Source organism: Rhinolophus sinicus, chromosome 2, assembly GCF_057876585.1.
Source record: "Rhinolophus sinicus isolate RSI-liver-muscle chromosome 2, RSI-T2T, whole genome shotgun sequence".
NCBI classification, from domain to species: domain Eukaryota; kingdom Metazoa; phylum Chordata; class Mammalia; order Chiroptera; family Rhinolophidae; genus Rhinolophus; species Rhinolophus sinicus.
Genome location: NC_142502.1, coordinates 14308835 through 14329827, shown reverse-complemented (window position 1 = coordinate 14329827; position 20993 = coordinate 14308835). Strand labels below are relative to the sequence as shown.

General features: G+C 39.3%; 1 protein-coding gene across 1 annotated transcript in view; it reads left to right on the top strand.

Moving 5' to 3' along the window:
• Window positions 1–20993, top strand: part of PLEKHG1 (pleckstrin homology and RhoGEF domain containing G1) — a 211962-nt gene that overhangs the window by 58519 nt on the left and 132450 nt on the right. The window lies entirely within an intron of this gene.

Here is a 20993-nt window from a genome sequence, read left to right as displayed (position 1 = left end):
GTAAAATGATGGTTTTCTTACTGCAGATCTTCATTGCTGGCAAGAAAGTCCCAGAGGATTTTTTTGCCTGACTTATGACTGGAATACAGAGGAGCTTAAATATTAAGAGTCTGTGGTTCAGAGGCGACTTATCCATTAGGCACAGTGCCTAGGGTCTGTGATACTTCTAGTGACCACAAAAATGTTTTAATTTTAATGTCTTTTAAAAACAGGGGGAAAAATGAATATAACAATAGTGAATATATAATAATGAGCCCAGCCTGGAGTATATTTTTCTTTATACCAATGCAGTCATAAAACACAATTTTTAATATTTTTTTATGGAGGAAGGCGCCAAAGTACACAGAGCCCAAGAAAGTCATCAGGTGCCCCTACCTGGCCACAGTTAAGGATGCCTACATATGTGACAGATTCAGTCATTGGGATGCTGTTTTTTTTTTTTTTTTTTTAAGGGGTAATCATTTCTTTTTCATAAATGTTTATCTTCTCTGTAAATGAGTTTATAGATTTCTCTGCTCATCAGAGGGCTATGTGGTTCTATCTACAAAGAAAGAAATGACATATTGTTCAGTTAGATAGCCGTGGTTATTCATTCTGTTTTCCTAGAATAAAATAAAAAAATTTCTCCCTTGAGAGGCCTGTAGATATTCTGTTTGCTTTGTAATATGATACAGAAAATAAGGGAGGGAGAAACAAGACTTGCTTCAGGATTCTTTGGTCCCATTTTGGACAAGCATTTTTGCCTGAGGGGTGTGTGATCTGTGAGAAGAAGGGCTGACCCTGCCCCCTCACCGCTGCGGGAATCTCAAATTTTAGTTCTTCCATAGTTGCTGATCTGTGTTACTGAGTATGCAACATTTTCGGTTATTGTGACTCGTCTGGTTTTGTTTGTTCCTGAAACCATGATCTAGGTTTGGAGAAAATATTTGTGTTAGCCTTCAGCTGCCATGATCATAAAATTGTGCACAGAATATCTTCTGAAAGTCACTTACTGATTTAAAGTTAAGTGTGTTGCATGTCCGAGGAACTTCTTTATCAAAATAGGTGCCCACTCATATATAAACTACCTGAGAACCAGGATCTTTGTATATTTTGTTCGTTGCTATAGACTCTAGAAAAAGCCAGCTGTGTAAGAGAAACTCAAATGTTTGCTGAAAGAATGAATGAGCTAATTTCTGCCTTTAGAAGAGTCATGTTTCCAACCCCCTCCCCAAGGTACCAAGGCTCCAGGCCTTTGGTTTGAGGTAATAATGGTGGAGACCACCAGGCACTGGAAGGGCCACATCCCAGTGCCTGAGGGGTGACTCTGTGCTGGTCAGCCCCCATCTGGGGACTCAGTTTACCCTTTCACAAAAAAACTGACAGTTGAGCTAGAGGGAACCTTTTTAGTCTTCCAGAACTAATTACAACAACAACTAAAAGGTATTCTAATGAACTTCTGCACCTTGGTGGTCCCCCTGGGCTCCCCTTGCCGCATGCTGGTCTCAGGCTGGTTCAGGCTACCTCCAAGCTCTCTCTTCCCTGCACCTCTCCCAAGGAAAAAGTACCCCGGTATTTCTAAAACAGTTATTTATTTTAAATGTAAAAGTGTTCTATTAAATTGATAAACACTCCCCCACCCCCAGAAAGAAAAGCCGTGTTAGACCTCTCAAGTGTTCTGAAATTGTTTGAGGTATATACGTGAACTGCCAAACCTCTAGTTGTCAAACTAGCAAGTGTCTAGGCATATATGCAAAAATGTATATAGTACATCGACATAAAATAGTAATCTGCCAGTCTGTTACCCACAAACTATACAGAGAGCTGTCCTTCTAGGGAAACAAACCAGTATACGCCATTGGGAACCATTTAGTCAAATTAAGCTGAGAAAGCAAGAGAATTGTAGAGAGAAATGCCACTCTCTCCAGCTACTGAAGGCCTAAGTCAGGGGGTGTAAACAGAAGGAATCAACTGTCCTTAATTAGTAATGCTTGATTAGGTAGTCCTGATTTACAGAAACTTTTGAAAAACCAGAGCCTATTTTGCATGGTTTGTTGACCCTAGCAGAACTAGAATGCATTGCTTTCCTGTTGTTATGACTTGTGTGTGTGTGTGTGTGTGTGTGTGTGTGTGTGTGTGTGTGTGTGTGTGTGTGTGTGAGAGAGAGAGAGAGAGAGAGAGAGAGAGAGAGAGAGAGAGAGAGAGAGAGAGAAAGAGCTTCAAGGCTACATATTTGAAATACTACCAAAAAAATATATGCATATAAGCACATTCATGTACCTAGTTTTTTTTCTGAACATTCTTGCCTCTACCTTTTATTCTCGGTGCCTTTTTGTCCAGGGTTTCAACTGCCCCAAGTTCTTTGATGACAGTGTGTTGGGGAGAAGCTGCTGCCAGAAGTACACAGCATAGAGCTGCCCAAGAAGGAGAAGGATGCCAACTTAAAGTGCCAGGGCACACACCAGGCAGCGGGGTGCTCAAGGCATCCTGGTGTTTACTGTTCTTGCTAGCAGATTCCAAGCCTCTTACACTGTCAATTGGGAGAACAGGGAAATGGGGTGCTTTTAGTGAAGATGACAAAGATTAGAAATTGTAGGTTTCCCATCCCAGATTTGCTGTGACTAAACACTGCTGTAACGGTGTCTTGTGGCCCCACTGTGTGGTCCTGCTGTTCTCTAGAGGGTAAGCGTCACTCTAGTTTCTTGCATCCCTATCTGAGGACTCTTACTGCCCTTTCAGGAGCCGTTGCAGGAGGCCCTTACACTGAGCCCATCCCGGGTCAGTAGCTGCTTCTGTGACACCTTAAAAGTCTGTAGTCTTGAAGCTGGAGCCTTTGTGGGATTGCAATATTGTGGCTTAGTACCCCTAAGTCTTACAAGCAATATGGTAAAGGCAGATTCAGGGAGGAGTTAACACTGTACACCCCTTCATATGAACTAGAAGTGACCTTGCCACTGTGTTCCCAGGGCGCTTTAAGTGCCTTACTTAGAGCTGATAGATTTGTTGGAAGGCAGGTAATAGAATTATCACTGGCAATAGCATAAATGATTCACATTGTGCATAAATAACTTCTTGTATCGAGCTAGACATTGCTAATAATATAGCCATCAGTACAATTCCTGTCACAGTGCCAGAGGACAGGGACTTAATGTAGCATGGGATCTTTGAAAACTCATTGGGAAACGCATTTCCCTCAGTTTCTTCTGTTGCAAAATCCCCTGATTATTTCTTGACATGGTGGTGTCATGAACATGATTTGTTTAAATGTATGAGTTGTGATCAAACAATACAGTGAATGTTTAAATTTTAAAAAATTATTACAGCAAAGGACACATTGCCATTAACCCCCCTCAAAATGTTCCCCCTCGCTTCCAACACACTTATCCCATCCTTCTGGCCACTTTCTGAAACAGTTCTTGAAGTCATCTTCCGAGAGTGTCTTTAGTTGTGCTGTCGTGGCTGCCTCGATGTCCTGAATCGATTTGAAATGTTTTCCTTTCATGGTCATTTTGACTTTGGGGAAGAGCCAGAAGTCACATGGTGCCAGATCTGGTGAATAAGGTGGATGAGGACACACCGTCATGTTTTTATTTGACAGAAATTGCTGTATCAGAAGCGATGTGTGACACGGAGCATTGTCATGACTGAGGATGATTTACAGCACACTTGAAAACACACCGTAGCTCACACCCGACTGGCTGCACTGAACAAGTTGAAACTTGTCACACACTGTTACTAAGGTTCGATGTGCCGCTTCCTGTATTGAAGATTCCAACCTTTCCATTGGACGGCACTTGGCAGTAGCAGTCATTGTATTTTGTGATCACAATGGAAGGCTCTGTGTCGCACATTACTTCTGGTACGGCAATTTCTGTCAAATAAAAACATTACAGTGTGCCCTCATCCACCTTATTCACTGGATCTGGCACCATGGGACTTCTGGCTCTTCCCCAAAGTCAAAATGACGATGAAAGGTAAATGTTTTCAGTCGATTCAGGACATCGAGGCAGCCACGACAGTGCAACTAAAGATTCTCACAAAAGAGGACTTCAAGAACTGCTTCAGAAAGTGGCAAGAACAATGGGATAAGTGTATTTAAAGTGAGAGGAATATTTTGAGGGGGATTAATAGCAATATGTCTTTCACTGTAATAAATTTTTTTATTTAAACATTCACCATATTGGTTGATCACACCTTGTATAATCAAAGATGAAAAGTGTTGTAATAGCTAAGTATAGTGGTTACAAAAATATAGCACAAAATTACGACATTCAGAAAGATGTATAGATTTGACTCTCTAAGTTTTGGGCACCTCTCCTTTATTAAAAAATATCTCCTGTTGAAGCATTCTGGAGTTTGGTTGTACACCAATGTGAATGTTCTTAATTAACAGTGCACTTAATTAATTGTACACTTAAAAATGGTTAAGATGGCAAATTGTATGTTGTGTGTACACAATTAAACATTTTTTAAAACATCTCCCAGAAGTTGGCACATCATAAGCTGGTGTAGAGACTAGACATCCAGGGGAGGCAGGGGCATGCGGGTGGGGCAGAGGAAGAAGACTTGCTCATTGCAAGTCCTTCCTTATATCTGAAGAAGGGAATGAGGGGGTTCCCCAACCATTCTTGAGAGAAAACGGGCATAAGTTTAAAAAAAAAAAAAAGAAAGGCTTGTTTTTTCTCATGAAGAGATGACCTTTGGAATGAGGAACGGGTTCCTGTTCCTGGCATTGAGCATTAGGGGATTCTCAGGACACTCTGTCCTCAGTATTGTGGAGTTATGGTAATAGGTTTCTGTCAAAAACAACGAGGGGGAGGGGGATTCATGGTCGAATACGTTTGGGATTTAAGCAAGGTCAATGGGTTTCTTTTTCTGCAAAGCCTTTACATGCTACCCTGAACTATATATCTTCGCCATGGAGGTGTGACTGGCAGGGTTTCCCAGCTGTGAAACGTGGAATACCTCCTCCGTCCCCACAGCTCCCCACCCTGCCTTCTACTTTTTAAACCTATTGCTGTGTTGTTCTGTCGAAGGTAGTACTTTAGAAAATGGAGAGCGAAAGTCAAGTGAGGGAAAGAGGAAGTAGCCAGCACAAACCTAGAAATTGGTTATAGGAAGTAATAGAAATGAATTGAAGCCATATTGTGACCTGTCGCTCTAGGAGGGGCCTGGAGAAAGGACATTTGAAGCGCAAAGCCCTGTACAATAGTTCTGTGTGCTCCAGCGCTCCATCTGGATAACCTGAAATGGAGCCAGCCCTTGACGTTGCTAGTTAGGGAGTCCCTCACTTTTTGCCCTCTCCCTTCAGACCGTCCTATATGTTCCCTGTAAGACTTGTGGGGCATCTTGAAGCATGTAGCTAAGCTACTGACTCAAGAATCAGCAAAGAATGACAGTCATCTGAAATTCTAATGTGAAAGAAAGTTTTCCTTACATTTTTTGCTATTAAAAAACCTCCAGTCTAATAGCATCTGATCGATTCTGATGGACTCCACACATTATTGTAAAAGAAGTAACATAAGTTCTTATTGATACATCGTTAAAAGTGATATGTGGCAGAGTGATTATTTTATAAGTGAGTGCCTACTTTGTATAACGCATTATTTATAAAGCTGAAAACATTGTGAGGGATGCAAAGGCAAGAACACGAGTCTTCTGCCCTTGTAACAAAGATGATAAAGTGAGTCAGAGGAAGTAAAACACATGCAAACAATGTTTCTGGGAAGCACTATGTGATAAAAAAAATGATATCAGAAATATCGAATACCAAAGGGATTAGACATTTGATCCAAAGAAGTGTGCTTCCCATATAAATTGTTCACGTGTGAATGTTCTGTGTCTTTGAAAATAATGCTTATTTTCTGTTGTTTGGGTACAAAGTTGTGAATTAAATCAAAATCTAATTTTTATTCAAATCATCAATATGCTTACTTAATTTTTTCTCTACTTGACCTGTCATTTTCTGAGAGAGCTGTTTTGGCACTCTCTTTGTGTCAGTGAATTGTCAATTTTTTATTTTAGTTCTATCGGTTTCTTCTCTTATGTGTTTCAAAGCTATGTTTTAAATACATGAAGGTTAACAAGTTATCCACTTGTTATATTCCTAAGTGCAAGGTAATTCCTGTATTTAAAAAAACTACATAGAATGTCGCATCCCCACAAAGTACAGGATCTCAGAAGATTACTGAAGTTTTCGTGTTTTTAATGAAAACAAGATGATGATGATGGTGAACCTTGGATAGACCTGCCAGTGTCTTGCCCAGAGACCATCGTATAAGCACAGAAAGGCCATCACATTAAATATCCTATGAACCAGATGCGCTCAGTGGTGCCAGATCTGCCTTCAGCAGCAGTAGATGATGAATCCAGAGTCTGGAACAGATAATTAGTTGTAATATTTGAGAAACTTATAGAAGCGCTGGACCAGATTCACCAAGCTTAAGAAGTCAGCAAAGCAGAATTATCCAGCTCAGCTTTAGGTGATCAAGGTCTGCACGCATGTTGATGGGGTACAGCCAACCTCAGCACCCCCTGTGCTTTGACCCCTTTCTTCCGTCTCATCCCAGATCGCAACCATCGCAATTTCAGTTGCATTTTCCAAGTTATGCATACTTTTAGAAGTCTGTGTTTTATTACTGCCTTGCACCATCATGCCTTTTCTATGGCATAAGGAAAGCCTGTTCTGGAGGAAGATTACATTTGTGATAAAGAGTATTTAGAGTTAAGTAGGGTTATTAAAGCAGTCATTGTGTTTTAAAATCGAAAGGCTCCGAGTTGCAATTGATCTTAAGTCCTGTATTAAGTAGACTATTTTCTTTTAATATTCTTTGTCTTAAAAAGTATGGGGTCTGGTTTCTTAAAATGTTGTAACTTCATATATATTCCTTTGATTTCTAAAGCATAGTTACTCAAAGTTCAGCAATTTCACAAGGTCCTCATAAATAGAATAATATAGCAACAAGGCTCATAAGCAAATGATTGCCAAATTGTTTTTCTCTGGTTTCCCTTTTCTTCCTAAGCCTCCTGTCTCACATCTAATTCTTTTCTGGGTATTTTCAATTGGGGATCTTCCAGGCACCTCCAAGTTCACGTATCTTAAAAGTGCCACGTTCTCCTAACTTTTACTTAAGAAAATGAAGGTATTTTTGTGCAGGCTTATCATTTCAAGTGCACACTTGACATCTCTCTCTCTTCCTCCTCCCCAGCCCTACCCCTAATATCTAATTTGCCACCAAATCTCACGAAATTTACCTCACCATCTGTTTCTTCCCTTCTTTTCCATTTCCAGGGCCTTCATGAAGGAAAAACAAAAACAAAAATGCAAAAAACAAAGAACATTTGAGCATTTACCACAAACTACACCCTACATATTTTTTCTCATTTCATTCTTTTAGCCTTGTGCAGTTATTATTATGAATTGGGCTCTACAAGTTAGGAGACTAATACTCTCACAGATTTAAGGCATTGCCCAAAGTCACGCAACTACCATGTTTCCCTGAAAATAAGACCTAGCCGGACAATCAGCTCTAATGCGTCTTTTGGAGCAAAACTTAATGTAAGACCCGGTATTATATTATATTACATTACATTACATTATATTATATAAGACCCGGTCTTATATTATAGTAAAATAAATAAGACCGGGTCTTATATTAATTTTTGCTGCAAAAGATGCATTAGAGCTGACTGTCCAGCTAGGTCTTATTTTCGGGGAAACAGGGTAGTAATTTTTTGAAACAGGATGGGTTTTAAATAAGGGCAAGTCCAAGTGCAGTGCTTCTTTATCGCTGTGGACTATGAAATGCTGCCCCCAGCCCAGCCATCCGTGTGCCTTGATGTCACCACATCCCAGCAGAAGGACCCGATTCTCTTTCTGATTTTCTGAACTTGGGAACCTTCAGTTCATTCTGCCCATCAGCCCGGTCCACCCAAAGTGCTGGGTTAATGAATTATGTTAGGTGTCTAGTCTAAAATTCACTGACATGTTGTTGTTTTCTCCATAAGGTCCAGACTGGGTGTGTGTTTTTTTATTTTTATCTTTAAGTTAACTGTTCTAGAAAAGTGTGTTGTGTACCACCCAGAACTCCCCACTCATTGAGTTGCTATGAGAGAAACACAGTGGGCTCTGGGGTCCACTGGACCTGGGTGTGGATGTTGGCTCACCTTCTTCCTGGGAAGCCTCCAGCAAGTTTTTTTTTTTGCCATCTCTATCTATGAAATCATGATAATGAACTCACTTTAGTTTAGTTGTGGGTCTAGAGAGTGTGTGTACAAGGCCAAGTGCAGTGAGAGCCTGGCCCTTGGCAGGCCCTCCAATGGAGCTAGAGGGCAGTAGCAGTAATACAATTATCTAGACCTTATCTGTCCTTTTAAACTCGGTTCAAATTTCTCCTCCTTTTTAAATTACTCCAACCTGATTTTATCTGGCCCTCCTCAAAACTGCTGTATCAGTTAGCCTCTGAACAATTCATTTAGCAATTTTAATTAGGTAGTACCTCTTGACACTGTTTTGTGATCTTAAAAATCCTTCTTGAAATGCCTTCTCGAGCGCTGTTAACTCCTGCTCTAATGGACTGAAGGAATTTAGAGGCAGGGCTAGCCATATGCACGTACATCATAGCTTGGCACCTTACGCGTAACTGTTCACAAACTTTTGGGACTCTGCATTAAGAAACTTCACGTACATTCAGAAGACATAAATAAGCTGAGTTGATTTTAAGTATGGAGAGTTCCTAGGTAGGTGCCTCCATCTAGCATGATTAGCCCACATTTTTTTTTCCCCCTAGTTCTGAATAAGAAGAATATTGCAAAGCAAATTTTAAAACTCCAAGAAATTGTTATTATCCAATATTTCTGATAAAACTGCCTTTTAAACGCTGGGGAATCTTAAACATGGCTGTATTTACAGTCATGTTTTATTTTCTTGGAGTAACTCCAAATTAGGAGAAAAATTACTATTGTAATTTTCTTCACAACTGTCATTTTCCAGCCTTAAATTTTTTGTTGGGTGGATTTTCATTTTTCTTCTTTGCCTCTTCACCCCATGTAACATTTTTTCCTTTTCCCACCAGCCAGGTTTCCTTCTGGAGAGTCTTATGGGGAAGATGATTCCATAAAAATATGCCTGAGGAAGGGCCACAGAAGATCTCTTTTAGCAATAAAAATGTAGTGGCACTTTTAAACTGAAGAAATTTAGTTCATTATGAGCTTTTTAGTTTTATTGAATCACCCCATATTCAAAGCCAGTTTTTTAAATTCCATACTTTATTTATAATTTTAACTTGAGATTTGGGGGGCCCCCTCTTTAAACAATATAAGGGTTGGTGAAAGAAAAATCATTTGAAACAACCGAGACAAGTTTCACCTGCCAAGGTGTGCGCATTCCATCCAAAAAACAACATTTAGATGCACTTGCACTGAGTCTATTTCTAAACAAAATACATATTACTAATTTTGACGATTTTGCCTGCATAGAAAAAGTAGTTTATTGAAATATTTACTTAAGGAAAAAAGAAGTCTCCTTGGTCTGCCAGGCTTAAAGTTGTGAAATGCATGGCTCAGTGAATGAATTCTTTGCTTTGTGCCCTCAGTCTCACTCATCTGTCTGGGAGACAATGCTAAAGAAGCTTCAGAGGGCATCGAGGCCTACGCTGGCTCAGCACACACCACCCCTGGGATCTAGAAAGACCTCTTGCTTAGCCAAATGCCCTTTTGAAAGAAAACTTTCAAAAATTCCAAATTTTTGAAGAATATGTGAGCATGCAAGGCTAGGGTTCTACAGGGCAAGACCGGGATCTAATAAGGATTCAGTCAGTAAATCTCTGTGTATGCGCTGCATATGTTATGAGCAGGTGGTCTTCAATGTAAGCCAGAGTTGTTTTCCAGAAGTTCATTTGAAAAATATTTGGAGTGTATTTTTTCCTCATTAGACATAAAGCTGTGCATGGGAAGCCCTCTGGCAAACAGAGCCTATTTAACCCAGGCTGTACTTCAAATGTACACATCGGGGGCCAGTTCCCATTGCTAGTCTTCTTCCCCATTGTTCCCATAAACAACTGAAATTCCAAAATTTGTGGACAAACCTCATCTCCTGGAGAACTTCTCACAAGTAGAGAATGAGGCACAAATATTTTTTATTAGGTGATGTGTCCTAATACTGGAGTTTAGAGATACATTCATTTTTCTGTAAAACCATAGTGCTACAGACATAAGTGATCACGTAAGAGTGATTCAGGAGAGTTTCACTGACACAGCAGAGCAATAACAGAAGACAATTATATAGCACTTTCAAGTTTTATATAGTTATATTTTATCCCAGTTTTAATTTTGAAACTCTACAAGTAGGCATTTTTATTTAATTTGTGGCAAGAGTTTAAGTGGAATGCTTTGAAATGAACACTGTGATCGGCTCTGCTCTCCTGAGAAGAGAAGGAGGAAGGAGGACGGTGGCCTGTCTGAACCTCTTAGGGAGAGGAGGGAAGAGTGAACAGTTCGGAAGAGCGGGCTATAGAAAGGAGAGGAGGAGCGTGCGTGTCGTGATAGTCCTGTGTCGTCCATCCCAAGGCGAGAATTTGCTACTTCTGGGTAACGCTAGGTTGAAGGAGAGAAGAAAACACAGGGTAAGGATGTCTTCGCCCTTTCCTCCTCCTTTCAACAACTCATCTTCCCAGTCTGGGTTACCCCCTCGTATCTCAGACACGGGGTTCTTCCATAAAAACACTGATAAGCTGTGGTTAGATCCCACATTTGAGGATCATTATGGGTTAAAACGCTTTTATAGGCAGAGCTGGGAACCACATCTACCATTAGAACCTGGAACACATTTTCCTGTAGAAATGAAAAACATTTACCAGGAGTCTTTTGGAACAGGCTCCATTTTTCAAATTGGTTCTGCCTGTATGGGTAGGGTTGAGTGAGCTTGGCAGAGAATAATACAATGCTAGTTTCTCGTGGGGAATATACGACTTTTTCCCTTTGGAACTCAGTGAACTGTCCTACCGCTTTGTCTACCTAGAGGCCTATGTGTTCCTTAGACACAAAATAAAATTCCAAAGTTTTCCACGTTTATGATTTTTAATTAATATGAGCTTTCCTATCTGAGAAACTTTAAACAGTTATGAAAATGGTTATGATGCTCATGGGATCACTTTAGAGTACAAAAAAAAAGAAAAAAACAGATGGTAAGGAGGTTCGTTGACATGACCGGCTGCTTGCTGTAAGACATTGAACACTTTATTTTTCTTCTCTCGTGATTGTTCTTCTGACCATCTTGAAAGATAGCCAAGGAAACTTTTTCTTCTAATTATTTTCAACTACTTCTCAGAAGTTCATTCAGACTTCAATTAAACAAATCATCCGTGCTTTGGAAGTGCCAATTTAAACATCAAATATTTACATTTATAAATAGAGAGGATTAATTATCTCCCTTCAACCACAACCAGATTTTTTAACCTTAAAGGCAAGTTATTTAGTTTTGCTCACTGTTGTATACTGAGCAGTTGCTCAGTAAATGAGTTACTATGGCATCTTGGTTCAGGAAAATGTGGTTCCTGAACCATTTAGAGCAAATAATGAACATCGTATATTTTTAGACTTATAACCAATTGAAAATTTACATTCTAAAGGATTCTTATTTTAATATATCAGTGCATGTTCAGGAAGAAAATACTAGAGCTATGTGAGGCACTTTCTTTTTTAACATGCAAAGCACATACACATTTATTACATCTTATATCTCCCACTCCCACATTTCCAAGTTTTCATACTTTCACTGGTTTATTGGCTTCACTGGTTTGTTTTTTTTCCCAATGGTTTTTCACTTTGTCAGATAGAACATTTTTAACTGTAATATAGACTCTTACTCAAATATGCTAAAACAAAAATAAATTACTAAACTTCTCTTGAGGGAGTGATGGCCTTTAAGGTTCATTGACTCAGGGACTCAAGAATATCACTAAGGATTTAGTTTCTCCCCCTCTTCTGCTCTGCCATCTTTTTTGGCTTCTTTTTCAGTCAGGTTCTCCTAAATGGTTACAGGATGGCTGCTAAACACAAATACATGAACAGATTCCCTTGTCCATATGCACCAGGAGAAAGAGAGGAACCTCTTCCCAGCCATAGAATACAGGTCCCTTCTTCCAATCTGATGAGGCCACTTACATCATGGAAAGCAATAACCACACTAAGAATGCCCTGCACTGATTGGCTTAGATTAATCAAGGTCCACTGGTAGAGCTGGAGATGGGATCAGCTGCACCTATTCTTATGACAGTGAGTAGAAGAGTTGAGGAGGTGGATACTTCAACAAGACAAGTTGTTGTTGGGAAGGAAGAAGTGGAGAATAGATGCTGGGTAAGCAACTGACAGTGCCCATGAAACTGGGGCTTTTAAACCTAATTGTAGTGTTCTTTTTTTTCAAGTAAAACATAGTTCTGAGTATAATCTGTCAATCCCTGGCTCTTATATCTGCATACTTGTACAAACGGTCCATCCTTCTACAAATTTCCTCAAGTTATTTCTTGGCACCTTGGGTGAGGGGGAACATGTCTCATATTATGAACAGCTGTGGTGTTGTCTTCATCTTCTGGTCTAAGTTGCTAAGGTCTCCATGACTAGAAGGTGCCCGTAATCCAGCCAACACTGCTGTCCTTAATCAAGCACAGAGCCTACTCTGAGTCAATTGGTGCTTTGTTCTTTGGAGCATCTGCCAGAGTCATGCTATATTTTGTGCAGAATTGGAGGAGATGCTTCTATCTCATGGAGTTCTAAATGGAAATTGCTCTGTTAGAAAATACTTTCTGTTTTCTATTCCTCTATCTTTAGGACTCAGACATAGACTGTAGAAACAGGGCCTGAGGACAGTAGACCAATAATTAAGCTGCTGAGGATGCCTTCCCAGCTTCTGGCTTGCAAAGGTGAACGGAACTAAGTTGTAATCAAGAGGATAGGCTTCATGTTGTGTTTAGCACTCAAGTTAAACAGACCAATCTAGGTGATTTTGTAACGTATTTGTCCTTTATGATGTTATGTCTATGGGAAAATGTGTTCCAGACTCCACAATTTGAGTCCGGACTCAGAATGATCTAGAATACAATCTGTTTGTAGGCTGCAAGTTATTTAAATAAGTTGCAGTACTTAATGCCACTATGACTACTGGACAAAATTCCTTCTTGTCCTCTAATGACAATACTTTGTAATTAGAAAAGAAAGCTTTAAAAAAGAAATAGAACTTTTTTTCTTGCCTGTGCCAAGGCTTCAATGATTTGATTAATAATTAATGTCAAGGCTAGACGGGGCTTTTTTCCTGCTGGGTCATTTTTTCTCAATTTGTTGAAGGCATCAGCACACAGACCACTGAAGAAAGGCTGTTGTTTCTCTTAGCTATAAAACAGGTGGTAACCCCCGCAGCTGCTTCTGGCATCCTTTCTTTTATTACTTAAGGTTTGGCAATTCAGGGAAGTTGGTTGAGGTATATGGGGAGCCCTACTCTGGAGCTCAGGTAATAGGAGGAAAGCAGAGTTAAGGTCAAAGGAATTTGTATGTAATGTATAAACTTGGCTTCAGTGGGCCAAGTCAGAACAGTGCCTTGCTTCTACCTCTTAAGTGGAATGATTATCCAGTAATAATCTAATATCGTGATCCCTTCTTTCCACATTGGAAATGACTTTGTTTGAGCAAGAATTTCTCATTAAAGCAACAATAAAACATTGCCACAGTGATATGTATCTGAGTCTTTCTTCTGAATCTTCCTTCCACTCTGGCAATGCTCTGGATAAAAGAGGCAAGTTATAGAAATATAATGCAGACATATAATGTGGACAAAATTTATTAAAAGGTTCAGATGTTCCTCTTTCTGCAGTCGATGGGGTTGTGGTTGCCTGAAGTAAGTCCATCAGTTCAGATTGGAACGTTGTCCAGGGAAGAGAGTCTAGGGACAAAGGTAAACTTAGCCTTTCCCTCAAGAAATTGAAGTCACCATAGAGAATACTGATTTCCCCCCTTCAAGGGCTTGTATGGTCTGGCTCTGTCTAGCTGTATCTCCTATTACTTCCCCATCCCATACCCCCTCTGCTACCTCCACTTGGTCTACTCACTGCTAACCTGCATCTCTTTGTCATCTTCCCCATTCATGAAATGCCCTTCTTCTCTGCTTGGGGGCAGAATCCTACCTTCCGGAGAACCAATGAGCTCAGTGTCTCTACCCCTTTCTTTGCTCACCTCAGTCATACCTAGGTGTTAATTTTAGACACAGAAAAGATCTAGTCCTAAATATCTCATGTTATTTATGATAAAATTGAGGCCGAAAAAGAGTTGGTGACACCACCGAGTTTGCACAGCAAGTTTGTGTCAGAGACTGAACTGGAATCAAGATGTCTGGTCTTCTAGCCTAGTACACTTGCCATTATATCAACTGCATTAATAAGATTCTTTATTTCTCCACAAAGGGGGTATGTGTACACACACACACACACACACACACACACACACACACTTTTTTTTTCAACCTGATGAGCAATAAGAAAGGTGGGTTTTAAAAAACTGATTTGCTCAATTAGCCTGTTTGGTACTGGGGATACCAACCATTTAAATCTAACAATGTGAAAATTGGGTCTATTTAAACATACATTAGGGCTGGGTTGGTATCACCTTTGGTTACCTAACACTAAGATTTCAGGTTTCTAGCATCCCCAAATATTTGAGCACCATCCTTTTAAAATATTTTACTGCTATATATAGGATGTTTAGAAAGAAATTCCACAAGTGACTTTATGGGTACTAGTCTCTAAAGATCGACACTAAAAAGCTTGCTTGTTTCTGTCATGTGTTCAATTAAGTCTTAGGTTTTTCAGCAAACTTACAAGAGACAAGTGAGTCATATAAGAAAATAATCTTAATAAAATACTAAAATAGGGTTTGGGCAGAATGGACTTCTGTTTGTTATACTTTATCTAACATACAATATCTTGGAAAAGAGTAACTTGAAGCACAGAATCCAGTGATGTGCTTCCATAGAATAATTAATTTTCCTTGTTCATAATAGTATAGTTTTTCCTGTTTGCAAACAGATGTGTCTAAACACTATGTTTCATTAATTCAAGCAGAAATACGTTCCTGTATTAAAAGAACCTGCTGTCACATGGTTTTCCTTACATAGCCTCTGTACCGCTCAGGATCTGTTGGGGAAACCAAATTCAAATGTATGGAAAGAAGCAAAGCTGTGAAAAGCAGCACTGACCCTCCTTTAGAACTGAAGTTGATATTAAATCCACCAACAATAACAAGTAAAAATACTCTCTTATTATTGTTGAGTGATATTTGTTCCTTGCAAAGATTTCTGAGTCATCAGGTATGAAAGGTTTCAAGACCTCTTGTCTATCTGGGAGATATGTGTCTAGAGAGACATCAAGAGCCAAAGTATTTAAAGATTGACTTGTACACAGAGTGGCTAAATACTTATATACAAATAGGTCTTTCCAGGAATATAAAAGTGAAGGTTGAGTCTAAAAGTCTACTTGCTATTTTTTAAAGCTGGTTGCTGTTGGTGGGAGAGCTTTTCTATGAACAAGGGAAGGCTTTCTGTGCCCATGTGGCTGTGTTCAGGTGCCCACACATAGACTGACCGAGACCTGCACTGCTGCCAAGACAGGACAAAAAGCACTGGCTGCTCTACCTGCAACTCTTGCTTAAAACAAAACAAAATGGGAGCCTCACACAACCAAAATACCTTCTAAACACAATGCAAAAGTGCTGTGGTTCCTGATGGCGCCCTCAAATAATTTGCAACTCCCTGTAGTCTAGTTCCAAAGAAGGAATTAGGGTTGTATTTGCCAACAGTTCTCTCTGTAAATTTCTAGATTTTCTATATTTTGGGTTCTTCTAAATAAAATGTAATGGTCCATTTGAGAAACTGCACCCATACTGAGCATCGTTTCTGTTAGTGGGTCGTCGCAGGCAATCCTAGAGTGCTTAACCCTTCTTGGATCTGATGGGACCCACTGGTTTCCATGGAGTCGTGCTGGCTGATGACCAAGTGAGAATTCAGCATTCCAGTTAGTGTTTCTAATCAGGCCTGACCTGAATGAAGTACTTGCACAAAGGACTTTCAAATCTCAACGCTTTGTATGTAATCACTAAAAATAAGTTGATTATTTGGGGGGCAAGTGGATGGTAAAGGTTTAAAAATGTGTGTTCCTTTTACTTATTTAAATTTTGATTGGCTTTTGAAAAAATAATTTAGTCTTTTCGTGATGCAAAATACATAGTTTCTCCAGTCCTGCTACTTTGTGCAAAGTAATGCAAAACAGAATTTGTCTCATTTGACCTTAAATGTAAATAACGTGAGTGCCAAATTGTGACAGATATAGTTCATACATCTGGCAATAATCCTTTTATTTTACGTCACCGATGCCTCAAAGCAATTGTTAATCCTAGTTTATTTTTAACATTTTAATTTAAGCCTCCTGCTCTGGGCTTCTTTGTTTCTCCTCCACCTAGTTTTGTTAGATGGTTAAAATAAGATCACTATAAAAACCGATGTTCATTTTTATTAACTCAGACATTTGCATAGCTTCATGGTGAATTCAGGAGAGACAAAAGGAGATTCCTGACTTAGAGCTAGTCCTCAAATGGGGGGGAAGGGGCAGAAGTCTTCAAGGCTCATAATTGTTGAGAGCAGAAGATATGGCTTTATTGTGCGTAGGAGTAAAGAGGTAGAAGAGATGACCCTTGCCTGGATAGGTGGCAGTTGAAGAGGCTTCTGAGACGGTATCTGGGCTCCTACACAGGACATTGTCTGACTTAGTTTGATGCCTGACTCCCTTGCAATTAATTACTTCCACTTGAACCTATAGGGCTTCAATCAAAGGGGATAATTAACTCTTTAGTTAACATGTAAAAATCATGAGATGCTGTTTGGGCTAAATTTTTGCCTAAGTTACTTTTAATACCTTACTTCGATGTCAAAGGTCCTTCAACTATTTATGTAGGTCCTTTTGGCAGAATCCTGTGAAGTAGTGGTGAAGAATGATTCTTTAACTCAATCAGGTTTTTTCCAAGGTGCTCTTCATGTTGACATTGCGCTAACCCAGATTTTGACCTTCAAATGCATTTCTAATTTCCCTTTGAAACCATTCCTGGAATTACTAAGGGATTTTTGTATTTAAGGAAAGCAGTGGCTTTATTAATTTTTATTGTCACTCCCTCAATGAAATAGATGTTTATTTTTCTTCATAAACCCCATAGATTTTTATAGAAATATCAAGAAAAATAATCAAGAAAAAAATTTTATGTAATAGTTTCACATGTGCTTATGTTTTCAAAGTAAATAAACAATGAAGAATCAATTTTCAAAAAGCAGTAATGGGAGTGTTTCTAATAAAAAATTGACTTAAGTAGGTTCATTTTTCATAGCCTCTCACTGACTTATTTCACTGACTTTATCAGGAATATGATCCATTTAATCATATTTTTAAAGGTATGTATAAGATAAATGTTGGGTTTGTGACAAAGAATAAACCTAGGAGCAAAGCATAAAGCTGAAGAATAATCCAGATGGCAATACTGAGGAGCTGAGCAAGGCCACAACCTACGGCTCCGCAGACTTGCTCTGCGTCCTCTGTGAATGGGGCCCCCTGGAGTTGTGCCAATACGTCAGCTCTAGAGCTAAGGTTATGAAAAGTGTTTCCGCGTTCTTATGTTCACTCATCAAACTTCTGGCTTTACTAATTGTCCTAGGAATGATGGGGACACCTTGGATCACATAAGCATTCACAGCTAAGGAGTCTATTAGTTGTTGACCCCAAATGGTAGTCCCTTTGGCTGAGGCCAGTGACAATGTTACAGCTCTTCTGTTGCATTGTTTGTTTGTTTGCCTCAGTCCTACAGAGTGCTCCTTCACAGAGGAAAGGGCAGAGCCATGATGAGTAAGAAGGAACCAAAGCCCAAGACTTTCAAGCGATTGGTCAAGCCAGGAGTCCTCCCACCCCTCACTCAGTTGTTCACGAAGCAGCACTTATGGACGGGCTCCATACACCAGGCACTAGTGCTGAGGGACTGACACTGCAGGGAGCTTATAATCTAGTGGAGCTGAAAGATACTTTTAAAGACCACATAAGTATATCATTATAAATCATGGTGAGTACTATGGACGAAGAGAACAGGGTATTCCAAAGAGAGTGGACTGTTGTTGGCAGGAGGAGATTGGAGAAGATCTGTCTGAAGTGGAGAGATGAATGAAACACAGAAAGGCTAGTGAGCAGTGGACAAATGGGACAGTGAGATGGGGCTGGAGGGATACATGAGGGTTTTATCATGCGTGGCCTTGCCATGTTAAGGAGTTTGGCTTTTATTCTAAATGGAATGGGAATATATTTACAGGTTTTAAGCACGGGACTGATATAATCCAAAGATTCACTTTAGGTCTGGGGTGGAGAATGAATTGCAGATAAGAGTGAAAAAAGGGTAACTGGATAAGAGCCTTTGGCAGTAGGCTACTCAAAAGCTAATGGTCCCTTGGACCAGGGGATCCCTGATACTAATGAAATTACCCTCCAGAACACACGGAAGATGTGCAGATTTATCAAGGAACCACTATTTGGGTATCTGAAAGGGAGAATCATCCCAGAAGTCTTCATTCTAGTATTTCCCTTACCTAACTCACCTTTTATAAGTGGTGCAAGGATTCCCTCTCCCTGGGTTCTCTCGATGCCACAGAGAAGGTTGGACTCTGAGTCCATGGATGCTCGTATGAGTAAGTCTTTGTTACTAGGTGCTTTGCAGTGCTGTGCAAATTCTAGAAAATACTGCTTTCTCTTCTGCTTTTCCCTCTGTTCCTTTAAGTTCCTGAGGAAGCCAGACAGCATTTATAGTGTTTGATTGTGGAGATGCGTGAACATGGAAATTAAGGCTGATTTTACAGTTGTCTTAGAAGTTTTACCCTTTGAAAAGTTCTAATTACTTGTTCATTGTAACTACAATCCTATGTTAAATTGTTGCTATGTGTCACCAGTAGTAGCATTTAGATAAAATAAGAGAATAATAAAAAATTTAAGTCATTATTGCTTTGACACTGTGTAATATAATTAATATATACTATTTAGTATGTGAATTATTATTTACATACAATATGTACATAAAGATTATTATATAAGTCAAATTTGAGGAATGTTAATATACTATCATTTTTGTCTTTGAATGTTACAACAGAAACTCATATCAGAGACTTTAGAATTAGAAGGAAGTTTTAAAGATGAGTCGGTTAACATTCTTCTTCTTTTTTTTTCTTTTTAATATGGAAGTAAATGACATAAAAGCACTCCCTTATCATGGACTCAAAAATCACATTCTCCCCCTCTCCAGGAGAGCCAAAATGAATAAATTTTTAGTTGATAATTCAAAGAATGAAAAGAAAAAACTATAATTACTTATTGTTTCTTTGTAGATGTTTAACTTCATTTTCACACAGGTAATTTTATAATGAAAAGAAGGTGAGAACTCCTCAGTTTTTAAGTTTGGGTGATAAGGAAGAGCACTGTTTACAGTTAAAAAATAAGATAAGATTTGAGTAAAATAACTGGCCCCTTCTGACGCTCTCCTTTCTCTTTCAGTATTTCTGCAGGTAGACTTCACAGCATGAATGTCTGCTTCTGAGTAGCATGAGATAAATAATTCAGCATTTTCTGCTGCATATCAACTCTGCTTATTTTCCCCTCAAATTACATATTCTGGCAAGATTTCTCACTTGTTAAAGCATTTAATTATTGTGTTTGGCAGTCATGGTTGGTTGCATTATATAAACAAATGCCTACTTCAAACATTGAAACTGATTTTTTTCATAGTCTGCCAGAAAGCGAGACTATTTGATGTGCAGTTCGAACGCTCTATTCCTGATTATATAATTTAGGTCTGGGAATAGAATTTTGGCATTTGTCTGCAGTCCTTATGCCATAGAAAACTAACCTTTAGCATCCTCTTTAAAAGGGCAAACCATCACTGATACAAGTTCCAAAAACACTTCTAAGGTAGGCAGCGTTCTATTAAAAGATCCTTTCATCTTCAAGTAGTTGCACATCTGTCGAGCACAGCATTATTTTCAACCATTCTGTGTAATCTGTGAGCTCTGCAGAGCAGCAGCTAATTTGGCCCCCTTGTTCTAGTCATAGGAGAATCCTTGTGTGTTTAGATGGAGAGTCTGGCAGGCACCGTTGATTTTCTTCTACCCGTGTGTAGACAGTGCTTGCTATTAAATGCTGAGATATATTCAAGAACACTTCTCAGGGCACAAGATTCTCATTTAGGGCACTATACACACCTGTAGTCGAGTAAAATTTACATAAGCCAAAGCCCTTAATGGACTTTTTTTTTTTTTTTCTAAACTTGGTTTCTAGAAGAAAAGTTAACCCTCCCTTCCATGCAAATACTTAGACATGAGACATTTATTTAAGAAAAAAGTAAAAACCTCCTGAAGTGTGTTATCCTATTAATGTTTATGAAACCCGTTTCGCCTGTCTTTTCTTCCTGAAGTCTGGGGTGATGCTCCTTGTTCGCAGAGTTGACCCTGAGGCAGAAGAAGAGTCTGAATCATAAGCGAGAGATGAAATTATAGTTTGGACACCGCACATAGTTACTGAGGTGGGAACTTGTATGACCCAGTTGAGAAAGAAAAAAAAAAATTTAACAAGCGTTGAAAGAAGGTTTTATTGTTAACCCTAAAGTGGCCAGAAAGTTCAGTGAGGCAGAACTTCTCATTGCTTGAGGAATGTGGATAATTGCAATTTTACTCTAGTAATGACAGAATTAATGACCTCAGAGGCCAAGCCTCTTTCCCCCTGACTTTCCCCAAATCAGCTTGCTATCAGGGAGTTATATAAGCTCATCTGAAAATGATTTCCATCAAAATTAAGAGAGCCGGTGGGGCTCAAGCTATTGTTACAGATTATTATAAAACTACATCTAGGGCACCTGGGTTTCACTTTTATTTCAAACTGCCTAATTTTCAAACTGCCAGATTACAC